Genomic DNA, 14,158 nt, shown 5'->3' with positions numbered 1-14,158 from the left:
GGAGGGAGTCCTCAGTGGAGTCATGATGGAGGGAGGGAGTCCTCAGTGGAGTCATGATGGAGGGAGGGAGTCCTCAGTGGAGTCATGATGGAGGGAGGGAGTCATGATGGAGGAAGGGAGTCCTCAGTGGAGGAAGGGAGTCCTCAGTGGAGTCATCATGGAGGGAGGGTGTCATTATGGAGGGAGGGAGTCCTCAGTGGAGTCATGATAGAGGGAGGGAGTCCTTAGTGGAGTCATGATGGAGGAAGGGAGTCATCATGGAGGGAGGGAGTCCTCAGTGGAGTCATGATGGACGGAGTCATGATGGAGGGAGGGAGTCCTCACTGGAGTAATGATTGAGTGAGGGAGGGAGTCCTCAGTGGAGTCATCATGGAGGGAGGGAGTCATGATGGAGGGAGGGAGTCCTCAGTGGAGTCATGATGGAGGGAGGGAGTCCTCAGTGGAGTCATGATGGAGGGAGGGAGTCCTCAGTGGAGTCATGATGGAGGGATGGAGTCCTCAGTGGAGTCATGATGGATGGATGGATGGATGGAGGGAGGGAGGGAGGGAGTCCTCAGTGGAAAACTAAAGTAACATAGACCTCTCCTCCTCCATCTCTTCGGTCTTCCCTCCAAACTGTGTCTCTAATGGACCAACATCAACCCATGCCCGACCAGCAGGAGCTCCCAAACCCACCACAGCCAGCAGCTCCCAACCCCACCACAGCCAGTCATGTCACCGTCTAGAGTCGTTCTGTCTATCGCTAGCCCCTAGGGAATGTTGGAAGTAGGCAAGTAGGTCACAGAGACAGAGGATTTGGAGGAACAGAAAAGTCCTTCAAAATCCTCACAAAAAAACACCTTTGCATGGTCTGTCGTAGGGGCAAACATGTTAATAACCAGTTCTGCTCTTTTAAATTAAAATGAGTGAAAAGCGGAGTTGACAAAGTCAAGTATCATAAATGCTACTGTAGTGTATTCATGGATGCCGTAGTGAAGAGATTTCTCAGAGAGAAACTGTCTGGAAAAGTACCTGTTATGAGGTGGACTAAATCATCTTCGGAAAAAAGGGGGATATGAATATCGTGTCCCTTAGGAAATGACCTCGAGGCCTTCCTATGTCCGCAAACACATCTTCTGTATCAACAAACCAACAAGTCAGGAAGACCTGAAACCTGATGAGGCCTCGCTAACACATCTTCAACACCAACAAGTTAGGAAGACCTGAAACCTGATGAGGCCTTCCTAAGTCCACTAACACATCTTCTGTATCAACAAACCAACAAGTTAGGAAGACCTGAAACCTGATGAGGCCTTCCTATGTCCACTAACACATCTTCTGAGGCCTTTGATTTCTAAATGAAGCATGTATTACATTTACACAATAAATCCCAATTCTACTAATTATCCTCATCACGTTCTCCAATCCATTGGCTGAAAACCGCATTACTAATGTGGAGCATTTAAAGGAACACGCTATATGTGGTTCTCTAACACAGAGAACATTAGCCTGGGGCTGCTGTGTGGACATTGGCTGCTGCAACCACAATGCACTTTGGACACAGGCACGACCCCTTCCTGCTGCTGGTGATAATTACCACCAGCTGAGAAACAGTCCTTATGTTGCTCCCAGCCCGGCCTACTGTTCAGTTTCAGAAGTGGATTCTCAGCTACTTAGTTCAACCCCACATGTGGTCTTCGTTCCAGGGGTCAATAGTAGTGCACTATGTAGGGAAAAGGGTTCCATTTGGAACACATTAACAACATGCCACAGGCTGAGGCCCACTTGGTCAGCCTGAGATGGTTTTGTTCAGAGGTGAAAGGGTGGGCTGGTGGGGTGGGGGGGGGTCAATTAGCCGCTGAGTGTGGCGGTGGTGGGGGTAGGGGCTGCTGTGGTGGGGTGGGGGGTCAATTAGCCGCTGGATGTGGTGGTGGTGGTGGGGGTAGGAGCTGCTGGCTGTGGTGGGGTGGGGGTCAATTAGCTGCTGGGTGTGGTGGTGGTGGGCGTGGGGGTAGGAGCTGCTGGCTGTGGTGGGGTGGGGGAAGGTCAATTTGCTGCTGGGTGTGGGGGGTGTGGCGGTAGGAGCTGCTGGCTGTGGTGGGGTGGGGGTCAATTAGCTGCTGGTGGTGGGCGTGGGGGTAGGAGCTGCTGGCTGTGGTGGGGTGGGGGAGGTCAATTTGCTGCTGGGTGTGGGGATGGGAGCTGTTGGGTGGGAGCTGCTGCTGGTCGGGTGTGGTGGTGGTGGGCGTGGGGGTAGGAGCTGCTGGCTGTGGTGGGGTGGGGGAGAGGTCAATTTGCTGCTGGGTGGGGGCGTGGCGGTAGGAGCTGCTGGCTGTGGTGGGGTGGGGGTCAATTAGCTGCTGGCTGTGGTGGTGGTGGGCGTGGGGGTAGGAGCTGCTGTGGTGGGGTGGGGGAGGTCAATTTGCTGCTGGGTGTGGGGATGGGAGCTGTTGGGTGGGAGCTGCTGCTGGTCGGGCGTGGGGGTGGGAGCTGCTGCTGGTCGGGCGTGGGGGCAACTGGCTGTGGTTGGGGGGTCAATTAGCTGCTGGGTGTGGTTGTCGGGCGTGGGAGCTGCTGCTGGTCGGGCGTGGGAGCTGCTGCTGGTCGGGCTGTGGGGCTGCTGCTGCTGGTCGGGCGTGGGAGCTGCTGCTGGTCGGGCGTGGGAGCTGCTGCTGGTCGGGCGTGGGAGCTGCTGCTGGTCAGGCGTGGGAGCTGCTGCTGCTGGTCGGGCGTGGGAGCTCCGGCTGGTCGGGCGTGGGAGCTGCTGGGTGGGTGGGTGGTCGGGCGTGGGAGCTGCTGGGTGTGGTGGTCGGGGGTGGGAGCTGCTGGGTGTGGTGCTGGGAGCTGCTGGGTGTGGTGGTCGGGGGTGGGAGCTGCTGGGTGTGGTGGTCGGGGGGTGGGAGCTGCTGGGTGTGGTTGTCGGGCGTGGGGGGTGCTGCTGGGTGTGGTTGTCGGGCGGGGAGCTGTTGGGTGGGAGCTGCTGCTGGTCGGGTGTGGTGGTGGTGGGCGTGGGGGTAGGAGCTGCTGGCTGTGGTGAGGTGAGGTGGGGTGGGGGTCAATTTGCTGCTGGGTGTGGGGGCGTGGCGGTAGGAGCTGCTGGCTGTGGTGGGGTGGGGTGGTTGTCAGATGTGGCTGGGTGGGAGCTGCTGGGTGTGGTGGTGGTGGGCGTGGGGGGGTAGGATGCTGGCTGTGGTGGGGTGGGGCTGCTGCAATTTGCTGCTGGGTGTGGGGATGGGAGCTGTTGGGTGGGAGCTGCTGCTGGTCGGGGTGGGGGTGGGGTCAATGCTGCTGGTCTGGGTGTGGGGAGCTGCTGGCTGTGGTGGGGGGTGGGAGCTGCTGGCTGTGGTCGGGGGGTGGGAGCTGCTGGCTGTGGTCGGGCGTGGGAGCTGCTGGCTGTGGTGGGGGTGGGAGCTGCTGGCTGTGGTCGGGGTGGGAGCTGCTGGGTGGGTTGTCGGGGGTGGGAGCTGCTGGGTGTGGTTGGGGGTGGGAGCTGCTGGGTGTGGTGGGGTGGGAGCTGCTGGCTGTGGTGGGGTGGGAGCTGCTGGCTGTGGTTGGGGGGGGAGCTGCTGGCTGTGGTGGGGTGGGAGCTGCTGGCTGTGGTGGGGGTGGGAGCTGCTGGCTGTGGTGGGGGTGGGAGCTGTGGCTGTGGTGGGGGGGGGGTGGGAGCTGCTGGCTGTGGTGGGGGGGTGGGAGCTGCTGGCTGTGGTGGGGTGTGGGAGCTGCTGGCTGTGGTGGGGGTGGGAGCTGCTGGCTGTGGTGGGGTGGGAGCTGCTGGCTGTGGTGGGGGGGAGCTGCTGGCTGTGGTGGGGGGTATTCCTGGGGGTTAGGGCAGCTGCTGGCTGTGGTGGGGGTGGGAGCTGGCTGGGTGGGGGGGGTGGGAGCTGCTGGCTGTGGTGGGAGTGGGGAGCTGCTGGCTGTGGTGGGGGTGGGAGCTGCTGGCTGTGGTGGGGGTGGGAGCTGCTGGCTGTGGTGGGGGTGGGAGCTGCTGGCTGTGGTGGGGTGGGAGCTGGTGGCTGTGGTGGGGGTGGGAGCTGCTGGCTGTGGTGGGAGTGGGAGCTGCTGCTGCTGGTCGGGCATGGGTTGATGTTAGAGAGACAGTTTGTGTGGGATTTCACAGGGCAAATCGGCAAACAGTCCAGGGTTCTGCAGGGCCAGCCAACCACGGTCCGCCAACCACCGCCCCAGCACCGATCAGGGGGACCACAGGCCCGACCCAGCAGGGGAAGGCAGTACCAACTCCCTGCGCTGGGCTGGTCAGACCTGTGGCTGCCCTCCTCAAGGTGCCTCCTCAGAGGTTTATCTCCCTGGGTAAACTAACCAACAGCATGGAAAGACATACACTGTAGCCATGTCGTCTGGAGGTCAAGGTAACAGTAGGTTGGTCCACCTAACAACACTGTAGCCATGCCTCTCTCTCCTTCCTCCCAGCCTCTCTTCTACCAATCTCCCTCTGTGCCTCACAGCCTCTCGTCTCCCCCCTCCCAGCCTCTCGTCTCCCCCTCCCAGCCTCTCGTCTCCCCCTCCCAGCCTCTCGCCTCCCGCCTCCCAGCCTCTCTCTCCTTCCTCCCAGCCTCTCTTCTACCAATCTCCTCTGTGCCTCACAGCCTCTCGTCTCCCCCTCCCAGCCTCTCGTCTCCCCCTCCCAGCCTCTCGTCTCCCCCTCCCAGCCTCTCGCCTCCCGCCTCCCAGCCTCTCGTCTCCCCCTCCCAGCCTCTCGTCTCAGCCTCTCGTCTCCCCTGGAGTCTCAGCCTCCCATGTCTCCCCCCTCCCAGTCTCAGCCTCTCGTCTCCCCTCGTCTCAGCCTCTCGTCTCCCCCGTCTCAGCCTCTCGTCTCCCCGTCTCATCCTCTCGTCTCCCCCTCCAGCCTCTCGTCTCATCCTCTCGTCTCCCCCGTCTCATCCTCTCGTCTCCCCCGTCTCAGCCTCTCGTCTCCCCGTCTCAGCCTCTCGTCTCCCCCCAGTCTCATCCTGAGCTGGAGCTGTCTGTAACGGAGCTGTCTGTAACGGAGCTGTCTGTAACGGTCCCCTGACGGAGCTGTCTGTGACGAAGCTGTCTGTAACGGTCCCCTGACGGAGCCGTCTGTAACGGTCCCCTGACGGAGCCGTCTGTAACGGTCCCCTGACGGAGCCGTCTGTAACGGTCCCCTGACGGAGCCGTCTGTAACGGAGCAGTCTGTAACGGTCCCCTGACGGAGCCGTCTGTAACGGTCCCCTGACGGAGCAGTCTGTAACGGTCCCCTGACGGAGCAGTCTGTAACGGTCCCCTGACGGAGCAGTCTGTAACGGTCCCCTGACGGAGCAGTCTGTAACGGTCCCCTGACGGAGCCGTCTGTAACGGTCCCCTAACGGTCCCCTAACAGAGCTGTCTGGAGCTGCGACTTTGTGAGAAATCACTAAGCGCATCACAGACCCCTTTTCCACACACACACACATTCTCAGTTGGCACACACACACATACACATTCATAGTACTGAGCAATACACCAAGCACTGGGCAAAGCCTTCTAGACTTCTGAGGTCAACTAGCCATCCTTTCTCACTCTTGTTAAATGTGTAATTTACTGTCAATAGTAGGTTAGAGATCCCCAGAAATAATCATAAATCATGCTATGTTGGTGTCTGTCTTTGTTGTGGTGTTTCTCTTCTGCCATGCTATGTTGGTGTCTTCGGTCTGTCTTTGTTGTGGTGTCTCTCTTCTGCCATGCTATGTTGGTGTCTTAGGTCTGTCTTTGTGTTGTGGTGTCTCTCTTCTGCCATGCTATGTTGGTGTCTTCGGTCTATCTTTATGTTGTGGTGTCTCTCTTCTGCCATGCTATGTTGTTGTCTTCGGTCTGTCTTTGTGTTGTGGTGTCTCTCTTCTGCCATGCTATGTTGTTGTCTTCGGTCTGTCTTTATGTTGTGGTGTCTCTCTTCTGCCATGCTATGTTGGTGTCTTCGGTCTGTCTTTATGTTGTGGTGTCTCTCTATGTTGGTGTCTTCGGTCTGTCTTTGTGTTGTGGTGTCTCTCTTCTGCCATGCTATGTTGGTGTCTTCGGTCTGTCTTTATGTTGTGGTGTCTCTCTTCTGCCATGCTATGTTGGTGTCTTCGGTCTGTCTTTATGTTGTGGTGTCTCTCTTCTGCCATGCTATGTTGGTGTCTTCGGTCTGTCTTTATGTTGTGGTGTCTCTCTATGTTGGTGTCTTCGGTCTGTCTTTGTGTTGTGGTGTCTCTCTTCTGCCATGCTATGTTGGTGTCTTCGGTCTGTCTTTATGTTGTGGTGTCTCTCTATGTTGTTGTCTTCGGTCTGTCTTTGTGTTGTGGTGTCTCTCTATGTTGTTGTCTTAGGTCTGTCTTTATGTTGTGGTGTCTCTCTTCTGCCATGCTATGTTGGTGTCTTCGGTCTATCTTTATGTTGTGGTGTCTCTCTTCTGCCATGCTATGTTGGTGTCTTCGGTCTGTCTTTATGTTGTGGTGTCTCTCTATGTTGTGGTGTCTCTCTTTGTTGGTGTCTTAGGTCTATCTTTATGTTGTGGTGTCTCTCTATGTTGGTGTCTTAGGTCTATCTTTATGTTGTGGTTGTCTCTCTTCTGCCATGCTATGTTGGTGTCTTCGGTCTGTCTTTATGTTGTGGTGTCTCTTCTGCCTTGCTATGTTGTCTTCGGTCTGTCTTTATGTTGTGGTGTCTCTTCTGCCTTGCTATGTTGTCTTCGGTCTGTCTTTATGTTGTGGTGTCTCTCTATGTTGTTGTCTTCGGTCTGTCTTTATGTTGTGGTGTCTCTCTATGTTGTTGTCTTAGGTCTGTCTTTATGTTGTGGTGTCTCTTCTGCCTTGCTATGTTGTCTTCGGTCTGTCTTTATGTTGTGGTGTCTCTCTATGTTGTTGTCTTAGGTCTGTCTTTATGTTGTGGTGTCTCTTCTGCCTTGCTATGTTGTCTTCGGTCTGTCTTTATGTTGTGGTGTCTCTCTATGTTGTTGTCTTAGGTCTGTCTTTATGTTGTGGTGTCTCTCTTCTGCCATGCTATGTTGGTGTCTTCGGTCTGTCTTTGTGTTGTGGTGTCTCTCTATGTTGGTGTCTTCGGTCTGTCTTTGTGTTGTGGTGTCTCTCTTCTGCCATGCTATGTTGTGTCTTCGGTCTGTCTTTATGTTGTGGTGTCTCTCTTCTGCCATGCTATGTTGTTGTCTTCGGTCTGTCTTTATGTTGTGGTGTCTCTCTATGTTGTTGTCTTCGGTCTGTCTTTATGTTGTGGTGTCTCTCTTCTGCCATGCTATGTTGTTGTCTTCGGTCTGTCTTTATGTTGTGGTGTCTCTCTTCTGCCTTGCTATGTTGTCTTCGGTCTGTCTTTATGTTGTGGTGTCTCTCTATGTTGTTGTCTTCGGTCTGTCTTTATGTTGTGGTGTCTCTCTATGTTGTTGTCTTCGGTCTGTCTTTGTGTTGTGGTGTCTCTCTTCTGCCATGCTATGTTGTTGTCTTAGGTCTGTCTTTATGTTGTGGTGTCTCTCTTCTGCCATGCTATGTTGTCTTCGGTCTGTCTTTATGTTGTGGTGTCTCTCTTCTGCCTTGCTATGTTGTCTTCGGTCTGTCTTTATGTTGTGGTGTCTCTCTTCTGCCTTGCTATGTTGTCTTCGGTCTGTCTTTATGTTGTGGTGTCTCTCTATGTTGTTGTCTTCGGTCTGTCTTTATGTTGTGGTGTCTCTCTATGTTGTTGTCTTCGGTCTGTCTTTATGTTGTGGTGTCTCTCTTCTGCCATGCTATGTTGTTGTCTTCGGTCTGTCTTTATGTTGTGGTGTCTCTCTATGTTGTTGTCTTAGGTCTGTCTTTATGTTGTGGTGTCTCTCTATGTTGTTGTCTTCGGTCTGTCTTTATGTTGTGGTGTCTCTCTATGTTGTTGTCTTCTGGTCTGTCTTTATGTTGTGGTGTCTCTCTTTATGTTGTCTTCTCTCTATGTTGTCTTAGTCTTTATGTTGTGGTGTCTCTCTATGTTGTTGTCTTCTTTATGGTCTGTCTTTATGTTGTGGTGTCTCTCTTCTGCCATGCTATGTTGTTGTCTTAGGTCTGTCTTTATGTTGTGGTGTCTCTCTTCTGCCATGCTATGTTGTCTTCGTCTGTCTTTATGTTGTGGTGTCTCTCTTCTGCCTGCTATGTTGTGTCTTCTATGTTGTTGTCTTCGTCTTTTTATGTTGTGGTGTCTCTCTATGTTGTTGTCTTCGGTCTGTCTTTATGTTGTGGTGTCTCTCTTCTGCCATGCTTGTTGTCTTCGGTCTGTCTTTATGTTGTGGTGTCTCTCTTCTGCCTTGTATGTTGTCTTCGGTCTGTCTTTATGTTGTGGTGTCTCTCTTCTGCCATGCTATGTTGTTGTCTTAGGTCTGTCTTTATGTTGTGGTGTCTCTCTTCTGCCATGCCATGTTGTTGTCTTCGGTCTGTCTTTATGTCGTGTTGTGGTGTCTCTCTATGTTGTTGTCTTAGGTCTGTCTTTATGTTGTGGTGTCTCTCTATGTTGTTGTCTTAGGTCTGTCTTTATGTTGTGGTGTCTCTCTATGTTGTTGTCTTCGGTCTGTCTTTATGTTGTGGTGTCTCTCTATGTTGTTGTCTTCGGTCTGTCTTTATGTTGTGGTGTCTCTCTTCTGCCTTGCTATGTTGTCTTCGGTCTGTCTTTATGTTGTGGTGTCTCTCTTCTGCCATGCTATGTTGTTGTCTTAGGTCTGTCTTTATGTTGTGGTGTCTCTTCTGCCTTGCTATGTTGTCTTCGGTCTGTCTTTATGTCGTGTTGTGGTGTCTCTCTTTTTGGGATGTGTGTGTTGTCCTATAAAAGGCCTTTTGCCTTATGGTAGGCCGTCATTGAAATATAAGAATTTGTTCTTAACTGACTTGCCTAGTTAAATAAAGGTTAAATAATTTTTCTAAATAAAAAAACTATGTAAACATATCAGTTTTGAAAACAAAAAAAGTGGTCTCTTGGAACGGGACAAGGTACATTAAAGCCTCCTACACATTAAATTGTAATTAATTATTTAACTAAATATTTCCAGCACCTTTTAAAAACCTAAGTCTATCTTTAGTTCTCAATCACAATCTAGGCCCTGTTGATACCTCATATCTCAGCGATAATGCTTTGCATTACCCCTTGGAATAAAACACTTACATTTACTCAACTTGACATTGGCTCAACTTACCCCAAGGCAAACATTTACACTATATTGGCCTACACAGGTACAAGGGTACACTTTAATATTAGATTTAGGACCTCATATTGAAGCTAATAGAGGCCCCAACTGATGTTTATAACAACGTTAAAATGATCTACTTTGGTTTAGATACAAGCATAATAAAACGTCTAACACAATAAATTAATTTGACTTGGTGAAAATCTGTTGTTTTGGACCGAACTTGCTGGTCAGTTTTTCCATGTGGTTTCATCCTTCACAGACTCCATGAACTGATGACCTCTTCCTACATATTAGGTCACATGATTAATTTTGTGTACGGTTTCCTAGAAACAAGGGTGGTTCAAACTTCACCCACTCTCCCCTACTGCTACTCTATTGATTATTAATTCAAATGTCCCTTAACACATCAATCATTTAATAAATAATGTGTGAATTGTGATGAGGGCAAGTTCTCTCATTTCAGTGATGTGAGTAAATGAAAGTCACTAGATAAGTCATCTTTAAGGGGTACTGGAGTACAACATCACAGCTGATCATATTAACACCAGAGATGATGTTCACCTCTTACCTTCTATGTCTGTACCATTTACAGTAAACTGTGCCCAGAGCTTGTCTAAGTGAGGATGATTGAGATAAGGAGGACATTGGTACTCTATTCTCAGTGTGGTTCTGTCTCTAAGGATAGGAAGTGTCAGGTCAGCTGACGTCTTGTCTGTAAGGATAGAATGTGTCAGGTCAGTTTTACCTCTTGTTTCAGGTGTCCAAAGCGTCCTCTCTCTCTCTCTCTCTGTGTCCCGGTCTGTCTCTGCGTTAGGGTTAGGTAAGTATTCCAGTAGAGACAGAGGTCAGGGGTTGAGGTGGTCTATTCGTTGGTCACTCATTGGTTGGCTCCTCTGTTTTGGTGGTCAGTTTGAAGGTTTTTCAGCTCTTCTGTCAGATCATGGTTTCTATGCTGAGCTTTTTTTTGGTGGTTTGTTCGCTGGTCTCTACCCTGGTCAGTCCGCGACTCTCTTCGGGGTCCTGGTGAGGTAGCTGTATGGATGCCCATGGACAGCCTGAGTTCCTGTGGTTAGGGTCTCTCTCTCTGTGTTCTGGCTCCTCTCCATCTCCCTCATGTGGATATTATCACCCAGCAGACTTTCTATTGGCTTTCATCACTAAACAAGTCTCGCCCTCTCCCTCCCTAACACGCTCTCTCCCTCGCCCTCTCCCTCCCTAACACGCTCTCTCCCTCGCCCTCTCCCTCCCTAACACGCTCTCTCCCTCGCCTTCTCCCTCCCTAACACTCTCTCTCCCTCCCTAACACACTCTCTCCCTAACACTCTCTCTCCCTCGCCTTCTCCCTCCCTAACACACTCTCTCTGTAGACTGCCCCTCCCTGTTTCTCCCCTTCTCACCCTCATTGCATTGTTAATTCAATCCAACCAGCCCCGTCGACAAAGCACACACACACACACACACACACACACACACACACACACACACACACACACACACACACACACACACACACACACACACACACACACACTGCAACACTTTCCCAGTGTCTCCTGATGTGGTTGGCCCCCTGCTTGCTACCCGGCAGGGAGGAAGAGAGGTAGAGAAAGAATGAAAGAGAGCGAGAGAGACCAAGAGGGAGAGTTACAGCAGGGACTTATTTTAACACCACAGATGGAGTTTAAACACTTAAAACAGCCTTTTTATTGAACACTTGAAGGTCTCTAAGTGTCTGAAGGTTTAAGTACGGCTCAGTGGGAGTACGGCTCAGTGGGAGTACGGCTCAGTGGGAGTACGGCTCAGTGGGAGTACGGCTCAGTGGGAGTACGGCTCAGTGGGAGTACGGCTCAGTGGGAGTACGGCTCAGTGGGAGTACGGCTCAGTGGGAGTACGGCTCAGTGGGAGTAGTGGGAGTACGGCTCAGTGGGAGTACGGCTCAGTGGGAGTACGGCTCAGTGGGAGTACGGCTCAGTGGGAGTACGGCTCAGTGGGAGAAAGGCTCAGTGGGAGTACGGCTCAGTGGGATGAAAGTCATTTTGACACGACAACTCCAACCGCTGAAATACCACTACTGAAGTGATCTGGACGTCATGTCTCCAACCAGACAACTCCAACCGTCAAGGTGAAATACCACTACTGAAGTGATCTGGACGTCATGTCTCCAACCAGACAACTCCAACCGTCAAGGTGAAATACCACTACTGAAGTGATCTGGACGTCATGTCTCCAACCAGACAACTCCAACCGTCAAGGTGAAATACCACTACTGAAGTGATCTGGACGTCATGTCTCCAACCAGACAACTCCAACCGTCAAGGTGAAATACCACTACTGAAGTGATCTGGACGTCATGTCTCCAACCAGACAACTCCAACCATGCTGTATGTTCTTCAACAACAGTCAGTCAAGGTGATGGAGTTGTGTTGCTCCTTGGTAATAGTTAGAGAACACAGCAGTGTTCTTTCACAGTACTTTCACCAGCAATTAACAACACCCATGGATCATACACTTACTGTTTAATGTTTATAATCAATTAAACAAGATCAGTATCGTTATTATCGTTATCGACCGGTCATTCAAATAATGAGATGGATTGTCAAAGCTCTGTGTAGTTAAACTCCTAGACTACAGTGTCGCTTCAGTGGCAGAACAAAATAGTGTCTGGTGCCATCTAGTGGCCATAGATGGAATTTCCCTCCTTATATTCCTCAATACCGGCCTGCAGCTCAGGGGTGTCAAACTCATTTCCCCCCTGGGCCGCATTCGGTCTTCACCAAGGTTAAATACAATTAGATTATTTTACCTAAAAATTAGTATGAAATGGTCCTTTTATCCTTTTATTTATTACAAGTAAAACTAAATTAAAATACTTAATTTAATTAATTATTCTGTATTCTTCTGGCCCTTCTTCCAATTGCTCTTATATACAAGTAAAACTAAATGCTCTTCAACCGATCGCTGCCTGTACCTGCCCGCCTGTACAACATCACTACTCTGGACGGCTCTGACTTAGAATACGTGGACAACTACAAATACCTAGGTGTCTGTTTAGACTGTAAACTCTCCTTCTGGTGTAACCTCTATTGGTGTGGCCTCTAACCTCTTGGTGTAACCTTGGTGTAACCTCTCGGTGTACCCTCTAAACTCTTGGTGTAACCTCTCGGTGTACCCTCTAAACTCTTGGTGTAACCTCTTGTTGTACCCTCTAACCTCTTGGTGTAACTTCTTGGTCTACCCTCTAACCTCTTGGTGTAACCTCAAGGTGTTCCCTCTAACCTCTTGGTGTACCCTCTAACCTCTTGGTGTACCCTCTAACCTCTCGGTGTTCCCTCTAACCTCTTGGTGTACCCTCTAACCTCTTGGTGTAACCTCTAACCTCTCGGTGTACCCTCTAACCTCTTGGTGTAACCTCTTGGTGTACCCTCCAACCTCTTGGTGTACCCTCTAACCTCTTGGTGTACCCTCTAACCTCTTGGTGTACCCTCTAACCTCTTGGTGTACCCTCTAACCTCTTGGTGTACCCTCTAACCTCTTGGTGTACCCTCTAACCTCTTGGTGTACCCTCTAACCTCTTGGTGTACCCTCTAACCTCTCGGTGTACCCTCTAACCTCTCGGTGTAACCTCTCGGTGTACCCTCTAACCTCTCGGTGTACCCTCTAACCTCTCGGTGTACCCTCTAACCTCTCGGTGTAACCTCTCGGTGTACCCTCTAACCTCTCGGCGTAACCTCTCGGTGTACCCTCTAACCTCTCGGCGTAACCTCTCGGTGTACCCTCTAACCTCTCGGCGTAACCTCTCGGTGTACCCTCTAACCTCTCGGCGTAACCTCTCGGTGTAACCTCTCGGTGTACCCTCTAACCTCTCGGCGTAACCTCTCGGTGTAACCTCTCTGTGTACCCTCTAACCTCTCGGCGTAACCTCTCGGTGTACCCTCTAACCTCTCGGCGTAACCTCTCGGTGTACCCTCTAACCTCTTGGTGTAATCTCTCGGTGTGTCCTCTAACCTCTTGGTGTGTCCTCTAACCTCTTGGTCTGAAGACTATCTGTGTTGCTACTTCAACATCCCTCTGCTCCTGTACATATTGTGTTCAATCTTATCAGTGGAGACTTTATAAGAGCCCTGTACATGTGTTCAGGGTGATAACTAGTCTTATGGAACAAGGCGTGTGTGTCAGTAGGCTTCCTTCCATCGTTCCCCTGCATCCATATACCTGTCTTAAGAAATGTGCTATATTTTGTCTTTGTAGGTTAAACTTAACTGTGATGGAAGGATGATGCCACTGGGTGGCAACAAAACCCAAAGATATCATCTACATACTGGATGTAAAGGGAGGGTAGCTTCCTTCGCTTGGTGAAGACGGTATGCTCCCAATCGGCTATGTAGTGGCATATGCAGGAGGAAACATCTTACTCATCGCAGCGAAACCTGCAAATGGTTGGAATCCATCTCTAAATCATTGCGCGTTAACCCCAGTTCAAGGAGAGAGAGGACAGCCTCGTCTGGTTTATTTGGGTCTGGCTGTTTTAGATTTCTGTAACTGCTTTCAGGTAAAACTGAGTGTCATTGTTTTGTATATAACACATCTAAATCAATAGAGAAAAGCATTGCTCCAGGGGGTAACTCTAAATCTATGAATCTTTTTTTACAAACTCATAGGTGTCTTTGACATAACTTGGATGTCTCTGAGAAAGGGGATTTAGAATGGAGGCAATATACTTTGCCACATTGCAAGACTCACTGCCACAATCTGAAACGATTGGTCGACCGGCGGGAACCTCATACAGGACCGTCTATGTACTAGGAACCTTGTGTATTTTATTTAACAGATGGAATTTTCTGGCTCTCGGGGGGTCAGAATCATACAAATAGTAGCTTTGTTTCGAGATGTACTTTTCCATCTACAATTCCCCTTATAATTTCATCAGTCCTTCTCTGGGTTTCCAGCTGTAAGGAACGTGGTAAAGGCATAGTGTGCCTGGTGGGGTTCAGTTATCTGTTGGGTTTTGTCCAAAATAACCATTTGTATCTGCTGGTT

The 14,158-nt window shown here is 50.7% G+C and overlaps 1 protein-coding gene across 1 annotated transcript in view; it reads right to left on the bottom strand.

Annotated features, from left to right (window-relative positions):
- LOC112240961 (gremlin-2) overlaps positions 1-10,309 on the bottom strand; it is a 22,728-nt gene extending 12,419 nt beyond the window's left edge. Inside the window, exon 1 of the mRNA XM_042315845.1 lies at positions 9,867-10,309. The gene's annotated coding sequence lies outside the window, so the exon portion shown is untranslated. The remainder of the gene's footprint in view (positions 1-9,866) is intronic.
- Between the last annotated feature and the right edge of the window lie 3,849 nt (positions 10,310-14,158).

This window comes from Oncorhynchus tshawytscha, unplaced genomic scaffold (genome assembly GCF_018296145.1).
Source record: "Oncorhynchus tshawytscha isolate Ot180627B unplaced genomic scaffold, Otsh_v2.0 Un_contig_3532_pilon_pilon, whole genome shotgun sequence".
Taxonomy (NCBI): domain Eukaryota; kingdom Metazoa; phylum Chordata; class Actinopteri; order Salmoniformes; family Salmonidae; genus Oncorhynchus; species Oncorhynchus tshawytscha.
The sequence above is the reverse complement of the archived record's forward strand: the minus strand, read 5'-3'. Positions and strand labels throughout refer to the sequence as shown.